The sequence below is a fragment of the Zootoca vivipara genome, chromosome 1 (genome assembly GCF_963506605.1).
Source record: "Zootoca vivipara chromosome 1, rZooViv1.1, whole genome shotgun sequence".
NCBI classification, from domain to species: domain Eukaryota; kingdom Metazoa; phylum Chordata; class Lepidosauria; order Squamata; family Lacertidae; genus Zootoca; species Zootoca vivipara.
The window spans coordinates 126,847,376-126,870,919 of record NC_083276.1 but is presented as its reverse complement, the minus strand read 5'-3'; the positions used below and the strand labels follow the sequence as shown (position 1 = coordinate 126,870,919).

The following is a 23,544-nucleotide window of genomic DNA, read 5'->3' as shown; positions in this document are numbered from 1 at the left end:
AAATAATTTGATTTAGCAGCTTCCCATCCGGAGAACCAAGGCTGTTTTAAGTCCACATTTTTGTAATGATGCTGTGTAAGCAAAGAATCTAGTATTTGGCACAGTTTCCAGCATCTTAAGAACCTGTGTTTGCTTTTTCAAAAAAATAATAGTTTTTAAACCCCTTGGGATCGTTGGTCCCATGACAACAGAAAAAATATATATATGGTGATATTGGGAGATGCATAGGCAGTAGCACCAGAAAAAAACTGGAAACCAGAGATGGAAGAGGTTCCAGTGGAAGTCTGTGGAGCTTTATAGTGACCTGCAGAAAATCTATAATCCTACCAGGCAGCTGAAAATCAACTCTAGAATGCTAATGATTATATATGCATCTATAGGAGACTTTTGCATCAAGAAGAAATTCTACTATGTCCAGTTCTTGGGTGGGTGGGCTGGAAAGGAGGGGGCGAGGAATAGTTTCCCTTGTAATTTACTAAGGAATTGTTTCTTTACTCTCTGTGGTGTGTGTGTGTGTGTGTGTGTGTGTGTGTGTGTGTGCATCACAGGTGTTTATAGAAACAGAGAAGCTGCCTTAAACCAAGTCAGACCTCTGACCCATTCAGCTTAGTGCTGTCTGCTCTGACTGCCAGCAGCTCTTCAGCGTTTGGGGCGGGAGCTTTCCCCAGTCTTCTCCATGAACCCCAGGGGCTGAACCTCCTGGAACCTTCTGTACGCAAGATATGATGCTCTATCACGGAGCCATGGTCCTTCCCAAAGGACTTACGTAAAGACTTCAATTTGGAAAACAAGCTACCGTTGTCAACTTCTGTTTGAATCATCGAGAACTGCATATACGAACCTCTCTGTAGAATTAAACAAATCCCCACCAATGTTTATTTGAAGAATGCACTTTAAAAAACAACACACACACCCCCCCAAAAATCTTTCTTTCCTCAAGGCTATAGAGCAGGGCTGGGGAACCTGTGACCCTCTAGATCAGTGGTTCCCAACCTTTTTTTGGCCATGCCCCACCTAAGCATCTCTAAAATCCTGATGCCCCTCCCCATGTGGCATATAATTCTTATTATTCAAAAAGTGAAGTATTCATGTGGAGGAACTTAAAGATCATTAACTGTTAATAACGCTAGATTCAGATAGGATTCAGGTTGGTCTGACACAGTTGAATTTTTTTTTTTTTTAAAATTGTCCAGTAGCACCTTAGATACCAACTAGGTTTGTTCTGGGTATAAGCTTTTGTGTGCATGCACACTTCTTCAGATACACTGAAACAGAAGACACCACACCCTTATATATAGTGGGAGGGCGCGGTGAGGTTTTTCTCAGAAGGGTAGTAGGAGTCGTTAACAGTCGTCAACAGGTTTACCATACCATAACCCAGTGTTTCTCAACCTTTTTTGGGCCACGGCACACTTGTTCCATGAAAAAAATCACGAGGCACACCAACTCTGTGCCGCCCTCCCCTTTTCGGGGAGAAAACTGGGCCTGGGGTTCAATAGTACTGTAATCAATAATGATTGTGGTGGTGGCGATGCAATCGGATCGTCCCTGTGACGGGTAGGGGGCTGAAGGCTCTTACGCCCCCTCCTTTTGAAGCGAATAATATTGGGGAGGGGGGCAGCACCCCAGCACCTCACACCGCCTGCCCCCCCCTCGTCGATTACTATTATTCCTATTACCATGAATTTATTCGTCACCCGCCCCTCACCCTAAGGACCCAGGGCAGGGGTGGGAGGGGGCACTTACCGCCCGCAGGAGGAGGCGGTTGAGGAGGAGGAGGAGGAGGCCTGCCGGGCCCCTCCGGTGGTCTCGAATAGAAGCGCGCCGCCGTCACTGCGCCTCACAGGCGCTCCCCCCGCGGCGGCGGCGGGCCTCGCCGCTTGCTGCTGCTGCTGCCGCCGCCTCCCCTTCCTCCTCAGAGGGGGCTTCTCAGCCAGAGGGCCGCTCTCCATGCCGGGCGAGACCAGACTCGCCTCCGCTTAAGCCCGGGACAAGAATGGTTAATGGCGGCGGCTGAGGGAGGAGGGCCGCCCGGCCGCCTCGGCAAAAAAAAAAAAAGCCGTTTGAAAATGGTGGCGGTAGTCACGCCGGCCAATCAGCGCCGCCGACGGCCGGTTGCTAGGAGACGGCGCGGGGTGCGAGTGGGGAAGAGGCCTAGCTGCCAGGCCTGAGGTCTTCTTCGCTTTGGGGATTGCCCTTCTCCCCAAATCGCGCTTCTCGTCGCCGCACTCGCGGCACACCAGCCAGCGTCTCGTGGCACACTAGTGTGCCGTGGAACAGCGGTTGAGAAACGCTGCCATAACCCATTGAGTCAATCACCCATCTCCTACTACCCTTCTGAGAAAAACCTTCTACTACCCTTCTGAAGAAGTGTGCATGCACACGAAAGCTCATACCAATGATAAACTGAGTTGGTCTCTAAGGTGCCACCAGAAGAATTTTTTATATTTTCTAATTTTGTTTCGACTATGGCAGACCAACATGGCTACCTACCTGTAACTAGAACCACCTTCCCACTACAGTGGAACCTCGGTTTATGAACACCTCGGTTTACGAATTTTCTGTTTACAAACGCCACAGACCCATCTGGAACAGATTAATTCACTTTCCATTACTTTCAATGGGTAAAGTTCGCTTCAGTTTATGAATGCTTCAGTTTAAGAACAGACTTCCGGAACCAATTACACCCATGCTTCGGGTTAAGTACGCTTCAGGTTGAGGACTCCGCAGACCTGTATGGAACGGATTAATTCACTTTCCATTACTTTCAATGGGAAAGTTCGCTTCAGTTTATGAACGCTTCAGTTTAAGTACTCTGCGGACCGTCTGGAACAGATTAATCCACTTCCCATTACTTTCAATGGCAAAGTTCGCTTCAGTTTATGAACGCTTCAGTTTATGAACAGACTTCCGGAACCAATTGTGTTCATAAACCGAGGTACCACTGTATATATAATGGTCTGGTGACTTCTGTTTCAGTGTATCTGAATAAGTGTGCTTGCACACAAAAGCTCATACCAATGACAAACATAGTTGGTCTCTAAACTGTTAACTCTCGAATTGCCCCCCCTTAAAAATCAAACTGCCCCCCTGTGGGTTGTGTGCCCCACGTTGGGAACCATGGCTCCAGATGGTGTTGTATTGCATCTCTCATCTTGCCTTGCTGTTGAAGCTGCTAGAAGTTGGAGGTCAACAACATAGGGAGGGCCTCAGATTTCCCGACTCTTCTAGAAAGGTTACCAGTTTCCTCTAATCACTCTCCTCCCCAAGATCGATATAGTTCAGTGCACAGTAATACTATCAAGGGTTTTTATTATTATTATTATTTCCAACCGAAGCAATGTTTCACTATTACAGGTACTATTTCTCCTCCTTTGAGAGGTAGCTGTGTTAGTTTTGTTGCAGGAAAAACAGCACCTCGTGGTGTCTTAAAGACTAACAGATGTAGTGTGGCACATGCTTTCGCAGACTCGAATCCAACAAAAAGCTTATGCCACAACAAATCACGCTGCAATCCTATATCCAGCCTCCTAGGAGTAAACCCTAATGAACTTGCAGTGCTAAGGAAACACAAAGGACTGCACCACAAGTTTCTAAAGTACCAAAAGATCCTGTTATCATCATTCTGAGCTTTGGAGCAGCAGTTGAAGGGAGAGATGCCAAACCCAAAATATAAAACTTTGACAACAGATGGCTTCCGGGACCCATTTTGAACTGAAATTGCTTATCAGTCTCTCCACGGTTCAAACAAAATTCCTCACCTTTTGAGAGCTGAAGCTGTCAGAACAAAGGCCCGGTATAATTTTATCAGAAGTAGCTATGGTGTAATAACTTTTTTCCTACTCTTCTCACCTAGATGAGTTAAAATTCCTTTGCCATAAATACTGCAGCAATGTTCCAGTAATCAATTCAAAATGACAAACGCAGATGTAGTGAGTTATGCTCCAGGATATTTATAAAGTATCTAGAAATACTAGGGAAAGATCCAAAGTCACTTAATTTGATATTACATCCATAAATTAATGTATTTGTTGGGACAACAACATTCCTCAATTTTCAGAGAATATACAGTGTCATTTATTCTGCTATGTTCACATTAACGAAGTTGAAAGCTTTATCTTTGGACAAATTCTCTGCATTCATATAAATAATGTCTTTATAACCACTAAGAGGCATGAACATTAGAATTCAGATCACTAAGGACAAAAAGTCAACCGAATTGTGCTTCAGCATCCTATTATCATATTATGCTTTTTATAGTTTTGACCAATGCTACCGTTTAAAGATACACCGCAGAAGGGGAAGAACAGCTATGTTCTTTCATTTGTTTTGTGAATACCCTGATTAACCCTTTTTTTGAGATCTGTTCAATTACATTCACTCATCTTTTCAAACTACGGTCTCTTCTATATTTTTGAACTAAATATCAGGACTAGTGTCCCGTTTTAAAATGTTTTTATTTCTCCTTACAATCCATATATATATAAATGTTCCCACTGCGTGCACGGATGTAACACCCTTCCTCTGTAACCACTGAACCAAATTGCATCAAATTAGGGCAAAGCGTACCTTGCCCATCAGGGAGGGATCTGGCGTAATTTTTTTTCCAAAAAAGCACACCTTTCACACCTAAAATAATGATTAAACACAAAAAGTGGCACCCAAATTAGGCATCACCAGCAGAAGCTCTGAAGACTCCAGCAGCATCCAATAGAAAGGCAGGTCGCACGCTGGTGCCTCCAAAGCCGCTCCACCAGATAACATCACAAAATTCCACAGCAGCCAACTGAAAACAGACCTTTTGCAGCAACAAGGCCCAACATTGCCCAGCAGACTGAATAGGCCGCAGCAGACTAGACCGCTTTCCAGACTAGGCCAAGTGGAGGTAGGGGCCTGCCTGGGGAGGGGATGGGGGGCGCATAGGGGACAGGGATAGGTGATGGGTCAGAACAGGGTGGGGGGGAGACACAGGGATGAAACCTGCCCTCTCCACAGTATCTCGCCTCGGCTTTGCAGACTAGGCCACTTTCCAGACTAGGTCAAGTGGCGGTAGGGGCCTGCCTGGGTGGGGGACGGGGGAGCGAATAGGTCATAGGTTGGGACAGGGTGGGCCCAATCACAGGGATGAACCGGGGGATGGGGGAAGGGACAGAACAGGGTGGGGGGAACACAAGGATGCGCCTATGTAAACATAACACATGAAAAACAGGGGGACTATGAAGGTGAGGGGAGTCTGAAGTGGGACTCTGAGGCTCCATTTAACAAACTGAGCCACCGCAACGCGTGGCAGGGCCAACTAGTATATAATATAGGAGAACTGCTATGAACATCTTGACAGTCTTTGCATAAGTCACCCATTCTTAGAGCATTCAGAATACCCTGAATGTAAGGAAAATACATTGCCATGCCATACCAATAGCCTGCAAGAATATACTCTTAATCAAGGAGATCTCTCCAAAGTCCACCAGGAGACTGTGGGCTGGGGGCCCTTTTCTACTCTTCCTGCCTCATGCAAGATATAAATGGTTGCCATGCCATGTAAAAAGAAGAGGGGCATTTTAGGTTTTTCTGCCAGTACTGTTGACCAGACTCCTTAGGACCATGCTTTGACTTGCGTTGCTACTGACCTGCAATATTACCATACTTTTCCGTCTGTAGGACACCCCCTATTTGAGGGGGACTCAATTTTAAGAAATTGGGGAGAGATGGCACAGAGTTGTTGAGCTTTCTGGGGGGGGGGATTGCCAGAAATTGCTCACCTGCACGCCTCTCATCTGCCCCCTCACCGGCAGAAGCTGCCAATCACCCGCCCAATTGCCGCAGCGTCAGCCAATCAACACCAGCCATTGATGCAGCAACCAATAACACGCCAAATACCCGCTGACAGGTCCACCCTATGCACTATCCATGTATAATAAGACGACCCCCACTTTTCGCATAATTTTTAAAGAAAAAACCCGAGTCTTCTACATGGGAAAGTAAGGTATGTATTTTAAACAGTTTGCTACTCCCCCAAATCCAGTCCCAGACGCATCAACCTTTGAAACCCAAATTCCAGCTGCACTTCTTCTACAACATGAATATATTCCACTTAGTGTGTGTAAATGATGAACATCCAAAACTATGATGAGGAATGTGCAACCATGTCAAGAAGCAATACTGATGGGTGGGCGCGTGGATGCTGCCCTCCACCCTGACCATAGAAGATTCAGGATGGCAGATGCGATCTCAGAGGTCCTCAGTTGGAACATGGTCAATGAAGGATGACGTTGGACCCCCTCAGTTACCCATCCCAATTGCATTATTGACGAAACATTGCAAAATGCATTGACCTCTTCCAAATCTTGACATGTTTAATAAGCATTACTTTATGTTTTCTCCTTAGTTAGTTATTCAGTTTACATCTTGCCCTTCCCTCCTGAAGGAACGCTTAAGGAATGGTAAATATTCCTATTCAGAATTTTTTGTCTCGCATTGCGAAACCAAACTAAGATGTTTGGTTGTCCATGATATTATTGCAGTCTCCTAACATGAAGGATCATTTCCTTTTCCGCAGAAGCAACTGTGTACACCCAAGGGCAAGAGAACGGAGGCGAAGGCAAGATAGATAGAAGGGGGAAATGCCAAGCAGAATAAAATTCAGTTGGAGAGGGAAAACAGAAACACACAGTGCTTTCCCCATGAACTTGAATAAGCTCCTGTGGACTAATATTATTTCTAGGCCTTCAAGTGGGAGCATGGAGTAGAAAAGTATTTTTCCTTTTTTCCAATTTGACTGGTGATACAAGCAGTGTTGTCTAGGACACAAGAATGGTGGATCTGCATTCAGATTTTAGCATAGGAAAGGGTTCAATGACTGACCTTTAACAAGCCATCACAATTCCACCTCAGTTTTACTTCCAAAAAAATGGAATGGCTGCTTACTTGCCTCGTAAGCCTTAGGAATAGGTCTGTGTCAGGCATCCCCAAACTGCGGCCCTCCATATGTTTTGGCCTACAACTCCCATGATCCCTGGCTAACAGGACCAGTGATCAGGGATGATGGGAATTGTAGTCCAAAACATCTGGAGGGCCGAAGTTTGGGGATGCCTGGTCTGTGTTATACCAGATAGGTGGGGGGGATGGAGATATATTCTAACATATTTCCAGGTACTCCCTTTTCACATGGATCAAGGTTTAAAGCTGAATAAAACTAGTGATCTATGACTAAATCGCTGCCTGACAAGTCAAGTACACGTACCGGTTATAGATTAGCAGTAGCATACTGTGGGTTGCTGGTGCCCGGGGCAGGGGCATGCATGCCAGGGGTGCCTGAGCACTGGAGGGCAGGATACAGTGGGTCAACAGAGCCTGCCATGCAGGGAGGGCAGTCAGGCGATGTAGCCCTTGGTGGGCAAATGCCCCCCCGACACATGTGAAGAGGAGCACAAGACCGAGCTGTGGTGGGGGTGCCTGTCTGGGGGGCCCTGGTTCACACCCCTCAAAATTGTGGCCCCTGGCCACACACTCCACACTATGCCCCTGTAGATTAGTGTCTCTTCCAGATGTCTAGTAGTTGTATACCTCTGTCAAATGCAAACGAAAGCTGTGTTGTAGATTTGGTAGTGCTTCACATAAATTGCACTGAAACCAGATTACGGTAATATTTTCACATAGAAACTAAGAGTGCCTCCTTTGAAATGTGCCAAATGTATTCAATGGGGCTTACTTTTTGGTAAATGTATGATCTCCTAAGACTTAAACATTCATATGCTTGATACCTAGCTGAAAAGGCTTCAGAGATTTTGTCCGCTGCCGCCCCCCGCCCCCCCCCCCCCCCAGAATGTCTTAGCTCTCCGCAGAAGAGGAGGAGGAGAAAGCTTATTTAAGGATATGTGATATCATCCACCAACATCTTGTAAGACTTGAGGAAGGATGTGATTTCTTTCAGAGACTGACCACAAAGAAATTCTGAGACGATATTTTGCCTGAAGGCAGTACTAGATAACCATCAACTTAAATTCTTGGCAGACATCAAGAACTCCAAGGCAGCATTCCAATGGACAGATGGTTGGCAAGAGGTCCATACTCAAAGCTCAAATGGCTTATCTGTGGTCATGATTATTTTGACGTGGTCCATCAAGATAAGCGGGAGGGGGATGAAGGAAAGCTGATGAAGGTTCCAGAACGGCGCACATTGTTACTGACCATTCTCAATCCCCATATGGAGCATGTTCTACTATACTTTAAAGCAGGGGTCGGCAAGGTTTACCTCGCCTGGGCCGATTCACTCCAGTGGAGATCCCTCTGTGGGCCAGATTGCGCACCCACGTGAGCGCGCCCATCCGCGATTTCCGGCATTTGCGTCTGTGCATACGCAATTTCCGGCATCTTCGTCTGCGCAGACGTGATTTTCGGCTTCTGCACATGCACAGATGGGATTTGTAGCGCCAAGGAAGCGAGTCCCCACACTGCGCTGGTTTAGAGCAGCACGCAGGGACTTGCCGAGCGGGCGGCTTGGTTCGGGGGCGGCTTATGGGCTGGTTAAACGAGCCCCATGGGCCACTTGTGGCCCTTGGGCCTTAGGTTGCCTACCCCTGCCTTAAAGGAAACAACTCAGGTAGCTGGTGCACTCAAATTATGGGATGGAATATGCTTGCAATCCCCGCTGTGGCTTCCTGAAGTCATATATCTTAGTTATAGTTGTGAACGAGACATGTGACGTGTAAGATGGCTGAGGTAATAACAACCACACTGAGCTTTTCCTCTCTTGAAGAGACTAAAAAAACCTTCATCTCTGTTAAATGTTCATTCTTGTGATAAATTTTGTTCGTATGAGCAAAGTGAAGCAGCTAAAAAATGAAGCACTTCTGAAGACTATCCAATGATAGCGACTACTCAGAAGTCATGTTTAGATCTAGCGGCTACCAGTCCAGATGTTAGCTCAGTGAACTTCTGTTTGCATATTCACTGTTGTTCTGAATACAGGAGCTGGGGAACAAAACTGCAAAGTCCTAGTCTGTGGTCTCAGCATATATCCCATCAGAAATCCAAAATGCACAATAAGCTGCTCTTCCTGCTCAGTTCCTGTTTATTATTATTATTAATATTATTATTATTATTATTAATAATAATAATAATAATAATAATAATAATAATTTATTATTTATACCCCGCCCATCTGGCTGGGTTTCCCCCTCCACTCTGGGCGGCTTACAACAGAAAAATGAAATAAAATAATCTATTAACCATTAAAAGCCTCCCTAAACAGGGCTGCCTTCAGATGTCTTCTAAAAATCTGGTAGCTGTTTTTTTTCTTTGACATCTGATGGGAGGGCGTTCCACAGGGCAGGCGCCACCACCAAGAAGGCCCTCTGCCTGGTTCCCTGCAACTTGGCTTCTCACAATGAGGGAACCGCCAGAAGGCCCTCGGTACTGGACCTCAGTGTCCGGGCAGAACGATGGAGGTGGAGACGCTCCTTCAGATATACTGGACCGAGACCATTTAGGGCTTTAAAGGTCAGCACCAACACTTTGAACTGTGCTCAGAAACGTACTGTTTGCGCTAGTTTGGTCTCTCCTGTGTTTTACATGTCCTTTTAAACATGATGACATTTCATTTGATTTGAGAACTGATGCGGTGGCTGATGTGGATAACTTCTCACACCCTCACCATTTTGTAGTCTAGTCATTCTTTATGCTCTTTTCGATGTGGCAGCCATTCTGTGTTATCCGCAGCCCTTTGGCAGCCATTATGAGACTGGTGCCCACGGAGCTTTCTCGAAATTCCAAATGTGCCCATAGCACCCCCAAAAAGTTGGCAACCCTTGGTGTCCATAAAATTGTATATCATTTCATTAGAGGTCCACGGCTTTCTACTCTATTAGAATATTTGGATATTTAGCTGGACCATAAAGAAGGCTGATCGCCGAAGAATTGATGCTTTTGAATTATGGTGCTGGAGGAGACTCTTGAGAGTCCCATGGACTGCAAGAAGATCAAATCTATCCATTCTGAAGGAAATCAGCCCTGAGTGCTCACTGGAAGGACAGGTCCTGAAGCTGAGGCTCCAATACTTTGGCCACCTCATGAGAAGAGAAGACTCCCTGGAAAAGACCCTGATGTTGGGAAAGATGGAGGGCACTAGGAGAAGGGGACGACAGAGGATGAGATGGTTGGACAGTGTTCTCAAAGCTACGAACATGGGTTTTACCAAACTGCGGGAGGCAGTGGAAGACAGGAGTGCCTGACGTGCTATGGTCCATGGGGTCATGAAGAGTCGGACACGACTAAACGACTAAACAACAACAACAACAACAGAATATTTTCCTGCTCAAAGATTTTGTATCCATGGTTGGCATTTTAAACATTCCAGCAAAAAGTGTCTCTTAGAAACTGCTGTGCCTAAAAATAGCTGACCCAACTCATTTAAGTATACTTCCTTCCTTATAATCTTCGAGTACTTACTTGGTCCTCTTTTTGAGGAGGCTTATCCGAGTCTCACACTTCCAGTATAATAAGTTTCTTTACAGTTTATTGTTCCGTGTGATGCCTGAGGCTTAAATATTTCAGGGAGAACAATTTCTCTTTTTGATGTGCAGGATTCCTCAAGCATGTCCCTTTCTTCTTCCAGTCAGCTTAGATGTGCCCCTTTTAAAGGTGAAAGTAAGCAGCTGATCTGATATAAAATTAAATTCCTATAGATATGCACTCAATTCAGCCTGAACTTGAATTGTTGAGATAAGTATAGTAATTCAGATGGATGTGTGAGTGCCCGCCTGCAATTCAGTTGGAGGCAACTCCTTGTAGTAACTTCAGCTGAACAGGCTATAAGTGCAACCTACTTGGCTCCTAAAACACTTGGACACTCTATTTGTCGCACAGCTGGGATAAGTGTGTTCTGAATGCCACTTGAACCTTGCTTCTTATTTCTTACCTTCTATAAGAAAAACACACAGTTCCCTAACGGCACATTAAACCTATAGTAGTCAGTTGTATTTATATTAACGTGTCACTGCAGTGGGGTTCCTTATCGTTACACATTGCTAGCACTAATCTTGCTGACTGGAGCTTGCTGAACGGTATACCCCCAAATTTTAATCTGGAACAAAGTATTTGATTAATAATGTTTGATGTCAACAAAGAATGTGTGGCTCTTATCAACCTAAAGATTGCTTTAATTACAGTGGAACCTCGGTTTATGAACACCTCGGTTTACAAATTTTCGGTTTACGAACGCCACGGATCCATCTGGAACGGATTAATTCACTTTCCATTACTTTCAATGGGAAAGTTCGCTTCAGTTTATGAACAGACTTCCGGAACCAATTACACCCATGCTTCGGGTTAAGTACGCTTCAGGTTGAGTACTCCGCGGACCCGTCTGGAACAGATTAATCCACTTTCCATTACTTTCAATGGGAAAGTTCGCTTCAGTTTATGAACGCTTCAGTTTATGAACAGACTTCCGGAACCAATTGTGTTCATAAACCGAGGTACCACTGTATTTTTAAAGTTAAAATGGTTATCTGTGAAATGTCAGGCTTCTAAGGAATGCAAAAATGCTTGAAAATTCAATCTTAAATTAAAACGAATTCTCCATTAAAGATAATACATGCACGTGGTCCTAAAGCCACCTTTTCCAGAGTCATTTGCCATTCTTCCGAGCACAATTCAAAGTGTTGGTGCTGACCTTTAAAGCCCTAAACGGCCTCGGGTTTGTAGACCTGAAGGAGCGTCTCCACCCCCATTGTTCATCCCGGACACTGAGGTCCAGCGCCGAGGGCCTTCTGGCGGTTCCCTCACTGCGAGAAGCAAAGCTACAGGGAACCAGGCACAGGGCCTTCTCGGTAGTGGCACCCGCCCTGTGGAACGCCCTTCCATCAGAGGTCAAGGAGATAAACAACTACCTGACATTTAGAAAACACCTAAGGGCAGTCCTGTTTAGGGAAGTTTTTAATCTGTGATATTTTAAAGTATTTTGGTATTTGTTGGAAGCTGCCCAGAGTGGCGGGGAAAACCCAGCCAGATGGGCGGGGTATAAATAATAAATAAATAAATAATTCTGGAATTTGAATTTTTCTTGTTACTGCTGCTCTTCTACCTATTCCTGTTCAGGTACCTTATACTCTGCCATGTAAACATGATGACCCATGACCCCTCTGGTCTGCAGATCTTACAAATCGGATAAACTCTGCATGTAGTGTGTGGATTTTCAGATGGAGCATTGTACAAATAAAACTGGAAAAGTACCATCCTTTGTTCTGCTAAAGAATGCCACATATATAACACCACCTTGGGTGGTCCTCTCTTACAAAGGGAATAAGGGGGGGAAGACTGCTGCATGCCACAATGAAGTTAAACCAATGTTTCCCAAACTTGGGTCTCGAGCCGCTTTTGGACTACAAATCCCATAATCCCGGACCCCTGGTCTTGCTAGCTAGGGAAGATGGGAATTGTAGTCCCAAAACTGCTGGAGACCCAAGGTTGGGAAACATCGAGTTAAACTAAAACTCAATTCAGAAAGTGAATGAAAGAGCTGCCTGATTGATTGCCCCCATTGAATTTTTTTTGCTGATTATGAGAAGGTAGCTGTAAGGGGGAAGGCTTATAGGGAACAACGCCCCTCCCCCTCATCAGGTCGAGTTCCTCCCCAAGCCGTAAGTCAAGCACAGGATCAGATTACAAGAGCCAGGAAACAGAAAGGGAGAGCCAAGGCTCTGACAGCATCAGAGAGCCCTTGCTCCAAGGGGAGGGAGAGAGGGAAGGGGAAGAAGGGTAAGTCATTCCCCCCTCCATGCCGGAATTGAGGCAAACGGCTCCCCGTCGGAGCAGGGGGAGGCGCTTCGCAGTTCCCAGGCTGTTCTGTTGGGCGCGAAACAGAAAGCAGACATTGCGAGATTCTGACTCAGGCTGAGGCAGACATGTTTTATGGACACTTTGCACTGTAAATAATATGCACCAATAAAAAACATCTGAAAGACAAGCAGATGTGGAGGGTCGTTGCTCAAGAGTAGCCACAACAACCCCTGACAGCAGCGTATTAAGGAGAAGGCTTCAAGAGGATCTCTAACAGCAAAGGCGTGAGTGTTCTACCTGTAGGCACATCAGTGGAAGGATGGAGGGAAGAGAAGATGCCAAGTTGAAAGGTAAGGTAATGGGAGTGAACCACTACCACCCTGTTTGCTGAGCATTTGACAGTAGCCAATTCTACAAGTCTGCATCACAACTACAGTAAAGTAGTACTCTGTTAATCTTCCTCCTTTCCTCTGAGGTATCAAACTAGGAGGGCAGATGTATTATCTGGGAAGTGTTCCAACTTCATTAAGTCCAAGGCATCAGTGGTTCCAGCATGCCCACTGCCAGAGGAGTGTCACGAGCAGGAAAAAAAAACTAGCATCTGCAGGGAAAGGATTAAGGAAAATTAGGAACTCATCAGTAACTGCAGGTTTCTTTAGTGGCATGCAGTAACTCACAGCGTTTGCCAGTGACGAGAGCCAGATTTTCAAGTCTCTATGGAACAGACACCCCCACACACACACACAAACCTCCACCCACGGCTTTCCTCCTGCATATCTGCTGACCTCTCAACCAGGACGGGGAACTTGAAAAGACACTCACTGACTAGAGGCATAGAGCTAAGAGACAGAGGTCAATGGAGGGATAATGCGGAGCAAATTAAAAAGCACTCTACAATTCTAAATGGCTTTGCTGCAACAGAAGCCTGTTCTGACATGGTGCCTAAGCTGCCAAGGCCATTTTCCTCCCTCCCTTTGTTCAGAAGATTTCATGATATTCTTGTTGTTCTAAAGTCAGCATGTTTGTATAGGGCCATGCGACTTCTTAAAAGACCAGAAGGCAGTCTAACAGCAGAGGAATTTCAAAAATGTATCTGCAAGATTCAAGTCTTTTGGAACATAAGAGGATTTCAGTACAGAAATGAAATGTTTATTTGCCAAGCTGAGATCATTTGGGAATTTTGCAGGTGCTTTGCAGCCAGGTGCTGTGAAACAGTTTCCCATTCGAGCACCCTTTGATGAGCAGAATAGCATGTAATTCATGATTTCCAAGATATGGGGTGATTTGCAAGAGATGGAACTTTCTAAAGTTGTCCGAGGACTTTTGACATGTGCTTCAGTCCATCAAGCACTAGATATTTGGCTACCCAGCGTGACTCGTTTGCCTGCATTTGAGGGCAAAATTGCTTGACTTCACAGTGACCTTGATGAGGTGTCCAATATGCCACCTGGCAGAGTTTTGTGGGATCAATTTCAGTTAATGCAGTCTGAGAACACGGACAAAGTACTTGCTGGTATGCATCCATCCACATGATCTCTCGACCCTTGGCCGATTAAAGCTAGCCAGGGAGGTTTCACTGCACGGGTTTAGACTAGTAAACGTCTCATTACTAGAAGGAGAGATGACTCTGGTTTTAAGAGAGGTTATTATACAACTTCCCTAAAGGTGAGAACTTCAGAGCAAATCACGCTGGACAATTATAGGTCAATGGCCAACATTACATTTCTGGGTAAGTTGACTGAGAGTGTAGTGGCCATGCTATAAACATTCCTGGAAGATACAGATCGTCTTGCCTGGCTTTGGGAATGAATTGGCCCTGGTCACTCTGATGGATGGGGGTGTCAGGAATGTTCCGTGAAAGCGAGGGATCCGAGGACGGGGGGTGGGGGAGGCAGAAAGAGATGGAGTTTTGCTTTCTTCACAGGGAGAGAGTGAAGTGAGCCTCTCCTCCCCTGGAATCATAGAATCGTAGAGTTGGAAGAGACCACAAGGGCCATCCAGTCCAACCCCCTGCCGAGCAGGAAACACCATCAAAGCATTCTTGACATATGCCTGTCAAGCCTCTGCTTAAAGACCTCCAAAGAAGGAGACTCCACCACACTCCTTGGTAGCAAATTCTACTGCCGAACAGATCTTACTGTCAGGAAGTTCTTCCTAATGTTTAGGTGGAATCTTCTTTCTTGTAGTTTGAATCCATTGCTCCGTGTCCACTTCTCTGGAGCAGCAGAAAACAACCTTTCTCCCTCCTCTATATGACATCCTTTTATATATTTGAACATGGCTATCATATCACCCCTTAACCTTCTCTTCTCCAGGCTAAACATGCCCAGCTCCCTAAGCCGTTCCTCATAAGGCATCGTATCCAGGCCTTTGACCATTTTGGTTGCCCTCTTCTGGACACGTTCCAGCTTGTCAGTATCCTTCTTGAACTGTGGTGCCCAGAACTGGACACAGTACTCCAGGTGAGGTCTGACCAGAGCAGAATACAGTGGTACTATTACTTCCCTTGATCTAGATGCTATACTCCTATTGATGCAGTTGGAATGCAAGCCGTAAATTCCCAGGGAGATGTAAGACAGGCAGAGGAGCCGCAACTTTCAGACACGCTTTCAGAGGAGGAGATGCAAGCTGGACGCTCTGTTCCGGAATCCCCTTGCTCTCGGAGATTGAGCAGAATTCAGGCTTGGCGTCAAGCCCACAAGAGGAGGAGCAGCAGCCGCTGGTGTATTTCGTGTTGGAAAAAGAGTCCACCCTCCAGTGGGCTCAACTGACCTATCTGGTGAGGAAGATTGAGCTGTGTATTCGGACTGAGCTACTGTGTAAATAGCAATCAATCCGGACATTATAAAACCACCTGCCTGTGGTCTCTTGGGTGTGAGGGAGAGATTGTAAATCCTGACAGGGGGAGTGCAATCCTGCTGTTGCTCCTTGATCTCTCAGAGGTATTCAAGACTGTTGACCATGCTGTCTTCCTGGAGCAGCTTTGTGGGGAAAGGTGGCCCTCTCCTTCAGTGGTGCCATTCCTACCTGCAGGACCATTAACACAGAGTGACTTGGAGTGACTATATGTCAGCCCCCTGGCATATGGGCTTCCCCTCAGGGTACCATCTTGACCCCAATGGTTTTAAAGAGTTGCTTGAAGGTGTGTGTGGGGGGGGGGGGTTGGTGATGGGCCAACAAACTGAAGCTGAATCCTATTAAGACTGAAGCCCTGTGGGCAAGCAGTTCCCAAGTTTGGGAAACTGGAAGGTTGCCTGTTCTTGACAGAGTTGCACTCTCCCCGAAGGAGCAAATATGTAGCTTGAGGGCACCTCTTAGATTCATCACTGTCAATGGAAGCAAAGGTGTCCTCAGTGGTCAAGGGAGGTTTTTGGGTTTTTTTACCAGCTGTGACTAATACTCCAGCTATGGCCGTTCTTGGACAGGGCTAGGATGGAGGGAAGGAAAGATCATTCCCTCAGTAGAATTACAGATCTGGTGTAGGACCATAGCTGCCAAGTTTTCCCTTTTCTCGCGAGGAAGCCTATTCAGCATAAGGGAAAATCCCTTTAAAAAAGGGATAACTTGGCAGCTATGTGTAGGACACTTAACTATTGGCTTCACCTAAACTCAAATCCCCCCGGTCTAATATCCCTAGTGCAGCAAGATTGTCACAAGAGTGCCTGGACTAAAATTGCCTATCAAAAACTTTACTCTTGTGGTTTATCACAACAGCTACTCACTTTGGGTTTTAGTAAAGCAAACAGCCTAATTGGTCAGCGCCTAAATGATATCAAGCGTCAGAACAACTTGGCCACAGTAAGGAAACTTTGCCCTTGGTATGACTATTTCCCACCTACCCATTTCGACTCTCTGGCGCCCTATCTGCATAACCTAGCAATTCTAAAATATAGATGCGCTTTTACTCTCGCAAGATTGAATGTATTGCTCTCGGCTGTACTTGAGGGACGATTCCAACAGATTCCACACACAAAAAATGCTTGTTCCTGTGGAGACGGCAGTACCGAATCAGTGGCACATGCCCTTCTGGCTTACAATCTTTATAAAGACTTGAGGAATGAGGTTATCACCCCTCTTTTATTGTCCATTCCGGGTTGCCCAGCCACTGCCACAGTGTCCTTTCTCTTGGCAGATCAAGATGAGCAGGTGACAGCAAAGGTTGCAAGGTTTTTAGCTGCGGAAATCAGAATAAGATCCATTATTTGGCTATTGATTCAAAACCCTAAAATGTATTTTATATAATTGACTTTTTTTATTCTTTTTATATCATATTGTTGTTTTATTTCTATGGCTAATGGTCGACGCAAATAAAGATTCATTCATTCATAATGGGAGTGAACCACCAACACCGTCACTCTCCAACAGTCAGAGGTGATGAGAGATATGGTCCAAGAACATCTGGAGGATGCCGGGTTGGGGAAGTTTGACTTAAGACACTGACTCCAGTCCTTCCTTTTCTCACTTCCCTCTATTCCCTATCAGATTCAATGCACATGAAAAGTTGGGAAGAAAGTCCAACACCACCGCATTTTATTTTAAAAAGTGGGTGATTATTTAGAAGGAAGCTGAAAGGGAGAACTAAATGGGCTAACTTTCTCCAAGACACTTGGGAAGCTATTTTAAATCATTATGATAGAAGCTCAGTTAGAATGTATATCAACAGATTTGGAAATGTACCACACAAAAAAACCAACAAAAAAAACACACAACCCAAGATGATGCCAGCGTGATTAATGAACAGAGGCAAGGAAGTTATAAAAAGCAGAAAGGCTGACTCCAGAAAATGGAAGCCTTCCCCAATTGAGAAGAGAAAGCAGCACAAACTCTGCCAAAACGCTGTAGGTTGATGATAGAGTACGAAAAAAAGAAGAATTTGGAGCCACATATTGCTAAAAACATTAAGACCAACAGAAAGAAATCTATAGAATATATCAGGGGGAAGCTGGCCAGGATGGTGGTTCGATCGTTGGATGACAAAGGAGTGAAAAGAGTTCTAAAGGATGAGAGGGGTATTTCAGAGTATCCTTATTATCCTAATTAATTATTTGTGTCTGACAAAATAGAATCATAGAATCATAGAGTTGTAAGAGACCACAAGGGCCATCCAGTCCAACCCCCTGCCAAGCAGGAAACACCATCAAAGCATTGACATATGCCTGTCAAGCCTCTGCTTAAAGACCTCCAGAGAAGGAGACTCCACCACACTCCTTGGTAGCAAATTCCACTGCCGAACAGCTCTTACTGTCAGGAAGTTCTTCCTAATGTTTAGGTGGAATCTTCTTTTCCAAATCATGACCAGGTTAGTGGAAAACAAAACAAAATCTCTCACAACCAAGTGTTTTTCCGTTTCTCATAAATCTTAAATTAAGAAACTTCATATGATAGGATAAATTCTAGGGATATTTGTTCAAAAGGATTGCTAATGCCTGAAAGATAAAAACCAGGGCTTTTTAAAGTGGGAACCCACCGGAACTCAGCTCTGGCACCTCTCAGGTGGGTGCCATTGCCATTCTAAGAGAAAGAGGGAGGCTTTCATACTGAGTTCCAGCACCTCTTTTTCTAGAAAAATAGCACCGATGAAAACTAACAAAAGCTTAAGAATGAAAGATGCCTTGGAAAAGATGTTCTACATAAACCATTTTTCTCCCCAACTGAGAGTCCTGAAAAAAGAGTTAGTTACAGGTAGGTAGCCATGTTGGTCTGCCGTAGTCGAAAAATAAATAAAAAAAATCCTTCCAGTAGCACCTTAGAGACCAACTAAGTTTGTCATTGGTATCTGAAGAAGTGTGCATGCACACGAAAGTTCATACCAATGACAAACTTAGTTGGTCTCTAAGGTGCTACTGGAAGGATTTTTAAAAATTTTGTTCTGAAAAAAGAGCTCATCATAAATGAAGGTTCCAAGTACAGTGGATGCTCGGGTTGCAAACGTGATCCATGAGGGAGGCATGTTCGCAAACCATATCTGTGCATGTGCGGGTCTTGATTCGGTGCTTCTGCACATCCACAAAGCGTGATTTAGTGCTTCTGCTTCTGCGCAATCGCCGAAAGCCAGAGGTAACCTGTTCCAGTACTTCCGGGTTCGGCACGGTGCGCAACTCGAAGCGTCTGTAACCCGAGGTATGACTGTATGTGAACAATCATCTACTGCAGAACACAAATTAAGGGAAGTAAGCAATACTTGAGGGACACAGGTGGCACTGTGGGTTAAACCACAGAGCCTAGGGCTTGCTGATCAGAAGGTTGGCGGTTCGAATCCCTGTGACAGGGTGAGCTCCCATTGCTTGGTCCCAGCTCCTGCCAACCTAGCAGTTCGAAAGCACGTCAAAGCGAAAGTAGATAAATAGGTACTGCTCCAAGCGGGAAGGTAAACGGCGTTTACGTGTGCTGCTCTGGTTTGCCAGAAGCGGCTTTGTTATGCTGGCCACATGACCTGGAAGCTGTACGCCGGCTCCCTCAGCCGATAACGCAAGATGAGCGCCGCAACCCCAGAGTCGGTCACGACTGGACCTGATGGTCAGGGGCCCCTTTACCTTTAAGCAATACTTGAACTTTGCACATGGATCACAAGTAATGCTAAACCGTGGTTTACCAATACAATGATGAGCCACAGCGAGCCTTGGGAACATGTGCTCATGTTAACACTACAACCGAACCCTAAAATGTGGCAAACCTTATCTATGGTTATTACAACTAAGGTAAAGGTAAAGGACCACGGTCCAGTCAAAGGTGACTATGGGGTTGTGGCACTCATCTCACTTTTAGGCAAAGGGAGCCAGTGTTTGTCCACAAACTGTTTTCTGGGTCGCATGGCCAACATGACTAAACTGCTTCTGGCGAAACGGAACACCGTGGCGAGTGTCAGATTGCAGGGAAACAACGTTTACCTTCCCGCCACTAAGACAGCTTAGGGAAGTATGGTTTCCACTAATCATAGCTAAGATTCACCACAATTTGTCCAGTTAAATGAGGTTAGCTTAAAATGGAAGTGAAAGCTCTCAGACTGCTCCTTGCAGCCATGCTCCCTATGACTTGCCCACACGTAAGTTGCAAATGCAACCAGTCACCATCGTTCCTTTGAATGGAAGATGTCAAATAGTATTTCATGAGTTACATCCAACTTTACACTCCGGAGAATTCAACTTTTCCCGGTGTTCATGCAACAAATGTTCAGGGTAACATCATCCGATTCTCTAAAAGAACAGACATTCAAGGGGAAAAAAGAATATAATTTGGCCACCAGTGTGGTCTTAGGAAGTGAAAAAGATCACTCTGTTAACCTGCTGGAACGTGGAGCTTTCCTGACACGTATTAGTCCTTCGATGGGAGCTATTGGTTTAAAATCTCAATATACATGTGTTTTAGAAAATTAAAATAGAAAACAGCAAAGGTTTCTTTCTTTTAGTCCACTTTGCTAATTAATATGTCAAAGCTCGTAAAGGAGGACTCATCAGCTTTTCTCCAGTACTGTATCATTTTAAAGAGCTGTGTCAGCAGAGACCTCAGCAGACAGTCAATACATATTAAGAGAGTCGCAAGCATTAAATCAAAAAGGAAAAGGAAAAGAAAGAAAGAGGGAGGGAGCCATATGAAAAATGAAAATAAAGCAAATAGCTGTGAGGCTAATGGAGTACCATTTGTGACTTTGCATAAACGAGGGGAAAGGGCAGCATTTGCCCAATATAAACAATAACCTGTACATGAATCTTTCTTACCAATCCCATTATAAGTACTATAACACACAACAGTTAGTTGCACATTTATAACAGCTCAAATTAAGAGAGGCGTCTCTAATCTAACTGAAAAAAATGACACATTTGGCAACCAATAGAAAGATTGAGGGCACTAGGAGAAGGGGACGACAGAGGACAAGATGGCTGGACAGTGTTCTCGAAGCTACGAACATGAGTCTGACCAAACTGCGGGAGGCAGTGGAAGACAGGAGTGCTCTGGTCCATGGGGTCACGAAGAGTCAGACACGACTAAACGACTAAACAACAACAAAGCCACTGCCTGTAAATTTTTTGTTCTGTTTCCAGGAATAAGGGGCTGCAGACAGTGGTCTCTGTCCAATAGAAAAACAACAACATTGTAGTACCACACCATGTATGCTACAGACCCATCTGCAACCCACTGCATTGTCAGCAGCTGGAGGAGGAAAGCATCCCCCCCACCAAAATAAACTCTGCTCTATGGAGTGCAATCTCAAATATAGGGCAGAAGCTTTAAGCGAAGAGAGCACAGCCTTCCGTTGGCTATAGTTCCATTGGCTGTGGATTCATTTACAGAGGTACCTCTGGTTAAGAACTTAATTCTTAACTGTTCTTAAACTGAAACTGTTCTTAAGCTGAGGTGGCACTTTAGCTAATGGGGCCTCCTGCTGCCGCTGTGCGATTTCTTTTCTCATCCTGAACTAAAGTTCTTAACCCGAGGTACTATTTCTGGGTTAGCGGAGTCTGTAACCTGAAGCATCTGTAACCCGAGTTTATGGCAATGGCAAAATTAACAACAATAATTAGGGGGGGGGGCTCTTTCCAAGGAGTTAAGAAAGAATGGGAATGTAAAGAAGTGTATTTGGAAAAACATGGAAAGGAAAATTAATTAAAGATAAAAATAAACAATCAATACTCACAAGGATAAAAAAATAACATCATAAAGGTCAATAATATTAAATAAAAAATAGATAACACAACAGAAAAAGCAAGTATATGATTAAATAAGATCGCACATGGATGAGGGAAGTAGGGAGAGAGGGAGGGGGCAAGAAGTGGAGGGAGGTAATGATTAGAGGGGGGGGAATCGGAGGGTGGTATCGGGGGATGAATTAAGGTAATTCAAGGATGAGAAGTGGAATAGAGTGTTATATGAAATATGTAATAGAGATTGTAGGTGTGGTATTGTATATTCTTATGTACTTTTTTAACTTTCAGTAAAGTTTTTTTTTTTTAAAAGTGGTGTCTCAGGTTAAGAACAGTTTCAGGTTAAGAACGGACCTCCGGAACAAATTAAGTTCTTAACCCGAGGTACCACTGTACTGCCACTGGGAAGTGTCTGGTAATCCATATGGTTCTTAAAAGAAATACATTTGCTTTCCATTTCTATAAACGTAACCTCCCCCCCAAAAAATAAAAAATATATAAAAAAATGTGTGACCAGCAATTCTGGATTATGTTGAGTTATAATTTTTTTCTCATGGGTCAAATTTGTGTGGACAGCCTTGAGCATGTCCTACTACATGCCAGGAGAAAGTGGTAGAGACAGCAAGGATTTTATCATAAAAATGTGGATATGTTTGGAGCCGAGGGCTGCCCACCCTGTCAATAGATTTTGTGAGATTATGTGCAACAAGAAGCAGGAACAGCAGCACCCCAGAGCTGTGAATGTATGGATAAATAAAGAGGAGATAGAGGCCCATAACAAAACATAAGAAAACCCACAGCTGGTCCCAGAAGACCAGCTGTATGTAATCTGATGGCTGTTTTTCAGAAACCCAGGCTTGTTGTCTTTCTTATTTGCTCTTAAGTAAAATAAAAAAATTCCTTCAGTAGCACCTTAAAGACCAACTAAGTTTTTATTTTGGTATGAGCTTTCGTGTGCATGCACACTTCTTCAGATACATTATTTGCTCTTGACACTTATGGATGGGGAAAAAAAAACATCCACCCACACTTGGAGCTTGAAATGGTGGATTCTTGATTTTCTGAGCAACCCTTTGCCAACTTTTATGTCTGCAATGGGATTTGTTCCAATGTGGACTGACAGGAAGGGCTTCCATTTATCGTTGGCAAACTAAAGGCAGCTGCGATATTTGCAAGCCTCCTTCTGAGTAATAACAGGGCACACCTTTCCAAGTGGTGAGTCACTTCTTGGAAACTTTCTCGTATTCTCCTCAATGAAGATAAAACATAAATTTCAGGTGCAAGGAAAACAGAAGGCACCAGCTGAGAGAGAACCTCTGTTTCAAATAAATAAGAAAACCTCTTTAGTATACAGGTGAAGGAAAGGAAGGGTGGAGATGGGGAAGGGTGGAAGACAAGAAACATTAAAGGAATACTGGCTGAGGAAATATGAGCAGCCTAAATGTCAAAAAGGCTGAATAGCAGGACATAGCTTCTGAAGATAAGTAGAAAAGGTACTGTCAGAGGGTCGTTGTGGCTGCTCTAGAGTAACTCCGCTTGAGTCCAGTTTGTCTTTAAAGACTTTTATTGTGCAAAGTATTTACAGTGCAGAGACAGCTTAAAACATGACCTCTCATTCCGAATCAGAATCCTGCAATGGCGTTTGTCTGTTCCTACACCAGCAAAGTAGTCGGGGCACCCCAAAACGCCTCCCCCTTGACCTGCGTTGCGGTGTTCTCCTTAACTCTTGTGCCGGAAGGAGCGATGCCCTCTCAGCCTCCTCCCTGTCAAGGCGGTGGAAGGGGTCTCCAGCATCCTTGAGCTCTTGCCTACAGCTCTCTTCCCCTAAGCTTTCCCAAAGTTCCACAGGCTGGCTTCTCTCTTCCTTCGAGTCTTTCCCCTCCACCCTGGCTGCTTCAGACCCACTGCTGCTCCCTGTGCTTGGCGAGGTGGATGTCAGGATGATGGGGGCTGGCTCCCTGTAGGGATTCACCCTTACAGGTACCAAAACATTTCTTTCTGACATTTGAGGAAGTTGAGTAATTTTCTAAACTTGCATGGGAGAACCTAAAAATGATTCTTAGCTTGTGAGCTTCTTGCCTGATGCAATCAAGAGTAACTCTCACCATGGGTAACTCTCACCGTGGGA

The 23,544-nt window shown here is 44.8% G+C and overlaps 1 protein-coding gene across 2 annotated transcripts in view; it reads right to left on the bottom strand.

Annotated features, from left to right (window-relative positions):
- Positions 1-23,544, bottom strand: part of PARD3B (par-3 family cell polarity regulator beta) — a 539,269-nt gene that overhangs the window by 269,972 nt on the left and 245,753 nt on the right. The gene's annotated exons all lie outside the window — the stretch shown is intronic.